Raw genomic sequence first — 4,090 nt, 5'->3', positions numbered from 1 at the left:
GGGAGTAAATAACAGTTTTACAATAGATCCCGAATCAGATTTAATTCTCCCATGTCTTGTCAAAGAGCGAGAAAGAGAATTAGATCTATACCTTACTTTTTGGACTACAAGCCGTAACTTTTTACCCCCCACGCTTTGAACCCTGCGGCCCATAAGCTCTAGCAGGAAGCACAAGCAGTTGTCACACTGTAGAAGACGTGGACAGTGGTCACTGTATTTTAAGGTGGTTTTATTACAATCAGTTTCATGTTCACAGAGAAATGAGTCTAATGAGGATGTGAATTGAAACGCAGACAAAAGACACATGTGGAACACGGACATGCGATGTCTGGCCGTCTGCACTTTAGAACCTGCGGCAGTGAAATGAGACTTTCTTGACCAGACCTGACCCTGCATCACGACCATGGAACATGTTTCTGTGCAAATATCTCATGTTACAACTCCAACGTCATCTATATTCACAATTTTACTGCATGATTTTGGCCCCATTAAAGACATATTTCGAACAATTATAAAGTATGTACTGTACATATTTTCAAATGTTTTTTTATTATATAGTCATTATTTATTAAACACAGATTTAATTTCATCTTAGATCAGTGAATTCGCCTCAGTCTCTTCACCAATGATCCACTCGTCCTTCTTGATCCACTTATGTTTAAAACGTCCTCAGATTCACTTTCCTACTCTCAAAATGTGGTTTTCTTAAAGTATCTGTACTCACCGTGTAAAATGATCGTCATCTGCCAGAGTTTCATCTTTGCTGCACTAGACTTTACCACACAAGAGTTTTCCGCATGTTAAAAGGAGGAACCGTTTAAACCTCACACTTCTCAAACATAAATACTGCACATATGTGTTTCCTTCCTGATTGGTCAAACCTCGGCTCGAATGCAAATCATCATACACAGATGCAGCACTGATACGCAGCTTTTGGAGTTTATCTTCCATCTCTCTGGTATTAAATTAAGGCAAGGTAAGTGTATTTGTGTCGCACATTTCATACACAAGGCAATTCAAAGTGCTTCACAGCAGGAAACATGCATTAAAATCACAAAGAAATGACAGAAACAGAAATACAATAAAATTAACTAAATAAAAAATTTAATAAAAAAACACCTAGCCACAAAGGGTAACGTGTTTTCGGAGTCCAACTCCTTTTTAAATCAGTCCAACTGATTGTCCAAACTAATGAAATCACAAACAAAAGAGAAGAGTGCAAAAAAAAAATCCTTTCAGTCACAAACACAGCTAAACAAAACTGTTTTTAGTTTAGATTTGAACATTGTCAGAGTCGAACGTGCCTCACATCTTCAGGAAGACTGTTCCAGATTTTAGCTGCATAAAACTGAAACACAGATTCTCCATGTTTAGTCCTGACTCTGGCACCAGCAGGAGGCCGGTCCATGTTTAGTCCTGACTCTGGCACCAGCAGGAGGCCGCTCCATGTTTAGTCCTGACTCTGGCACCAGCAGGAGGCCGGTCCATGTTTAGTCCTGACTCTGGCACCAGCAGGAGGCCGGTCCATGTTTAGTCCCGACTCTGGCACCAGCAGGAGGCCGGTCCATGTTTAGTCCTGACTCTGGCACCAGCAGGAGGCCGGTCCATGTTTAGTCCTGACTCTGGCACCAGCAGGAGGCCGGTCCATGTTTAGTCCTGACTCTGGCACCAGCAGGAGGCCGGTCCATGTTTAGTCCTGACTCTGGCACCAGCAGGAGGCCGGTCCATGTTTAGTCCTGACTCTGGCACCAGCAGGAGGCCGGTCCATGTTTAGTCCTGACTCTGGCACCAGCAGGAGGCCGGTCCATGTTTAGTCCTGACTCTGGCACCAGCAGGAGGCCGGTCCCTGAGGTCCTCAGAGTCCGAGATGGTTCATGTGTCACTAACATGTCTGAGATGTACTTTGGTGCTAGGCCATGGAGAGACTTGTACACAAGCAGAACTGCTTTAAAGTCTATTAAGCCATAAAAAACAATACAGCTCAAAAACAAATCAGATTGTTTGGGACCGACCCTCACCAGGTCCACGTGTGCTTTTAGAGACTTTAAATTATTAGTAGAATTTCCATGGACACGCTGTAATAAAGACTTTCATTCTGTCTTGGGTTTTTGTCTTTGGAAATATTTAACATAGATTTAGCTTTTTTCGCTTTAAAGGACTTTATCTTTCTCAGATTAAGTGTATTTTTTCATATTTTTGTACTCTCATTAACTCTTTCATTGTTGAACTGTAGCACAGGGCTGTTCAATTCTATTTTCTAGGGGCCATTGTCTGGGGGACAACAAAACTGCACCACAATTGTATTATTTATATTCAATATCCACAAACCGCTTGCAATGATGCTATTCAACAGAGATCTATTGTGTCACTGATTTAAAATGAAAAATAAAACAATATGTTCTGTCACATGAAAAGTTAGGACTAAAGCAGAACTAAACAAAGACCACCTCAGTGTCAATCAAAGACCAGACTTGAACTGGAGCAGATCAAAGCAGCAGATCTAGGACTAGACCTGGTCCTGAACCAAGACTCAACTGTAGGTCACACCAGGATTAACATCTTAAACAAGACTAGACCCCAGAATCTGAACCAGGTCTATAAGGTCTTCACTAAAAATGGAGCTATCCTGTGATTGATTTCATGTTAAAAGTACAGCAGACCTGAATAACAGAGCTAATATAGTGCACTAAGGACAAAGTCATCTTACACATCTTAAGGTCCGCCCCATGGCCCATTTTACCATGAGGGGCAAATATCTCTTAGTGGGCCAGATTTGGCCCGTGTGCCACCATTTGAATATCCCTGCTGTAACATATGTAGTTCCTTATTGTACAATAGTTTTATGGTAAAACGGCCCAACAAGAGAAACAGGTTCCAACTTCCTGTTCAAAACTACAGAACTGACTCTGCTTTTAAACATCAGGAGTCTCATTAAGAGTTGCTTTTACAATAAACTGTGAGAGTCCAAATATATCCTACTGACAAAAACCTAAACACAAAACAAATCAGGTAAAACGGTTTTATTAAAGATGGTTACATACGCCATGCTTCTCTAAATGTGGTGGAACATGGTCTTGACCCTGGAAAAACACAGAAAAAGACAAGATTGTCATTTATAAACCATTATTATAGATGGCAATGTATTATTTTTATAGTATATATATATATATATATATATATATATATATATATATATATATATATATATATATATATATATATATATATATATATATAGTAGAAATGCAATATATATGATTTTTTACGTTCATGGGCTTTTCCGTTTCCGTACAAGTCTGATGTGTATTGATACAAAGAGTCTAATATATATATATATATATATATATATATATATATATATATATATAACAAAACATGTACAAGAACAGTGGGAGCATTCATACAATTCCATATTTTTTCCAAATGTTATAATATTTGTTTCCAACTAAAATATGTCAAAAGCTTTCATTCCAGCCTTCCACTTAAGGCAACACAGGAAACAGCTCACAATAGACATTTAGAACATATTTTATTTCTCTGTTGGCTTGGTATGGTGTAGGCAGAGACGCTGAGCAGCAGGGGGCGATGTTGCTGCTGGGGGGGCCCTCAGTGAGATGGGGGGATGTTGAGGGTGTTGTAGATGTGGGCGTGGTCCCTTGTGTCTGCAGAGAGAGTCTGGTAAGTGGAGTCTGCAGGCTCTGAGGCCGGAGCCGGCCAGTTCTCATACGATACAACCTGAAAATAACATGCAAAATACACACATTACTTCATCTACGCCTGAGAATAAGATGCAATATTTGGAGAAAACTGTGTAATATAATAATTTAAAGCAGTTAAAGGAGACCTATGATGTTTTTTTCAAGTACTTAGTATTGAACTACAACATAAGAAAATCATCATTTGACATTTTATTCGTTGTAAAAAGCAATATTGATCTAAAACAGCTTGATAATAGAAACTGTTTTTTAGACTTCCTGTTCAAAACTGCAGAATTGATAAGCCCCGCCTCTTCATAATGACGCCTCACTGTAACAAGCAGCGGATTTCCATTTACATGTATTTATTTTTGGAAAAATGGCTATGTGACATT

The sequence above is a fragment of the Eucyclogobius newberryi genome, unplaced genomic scaffold, assembly GCF_026437365.1.
Source record: "Eucyclogobius newberryi isolate DKJ021-1_F unplaced genomic scaffold, fEucNew1.0.hap1 SCAF_17, whole genome shotgun sequence".
Lineage (NCBI taxonomy): Eukaryota > Metazoa > Chordata > Actinopteri > Gobiiformes > Gobiidae > Eucyclogobius > Eucyclogobius newberryi.
This window is presented reverse-complemented; position numbering follows the sequence as displayed.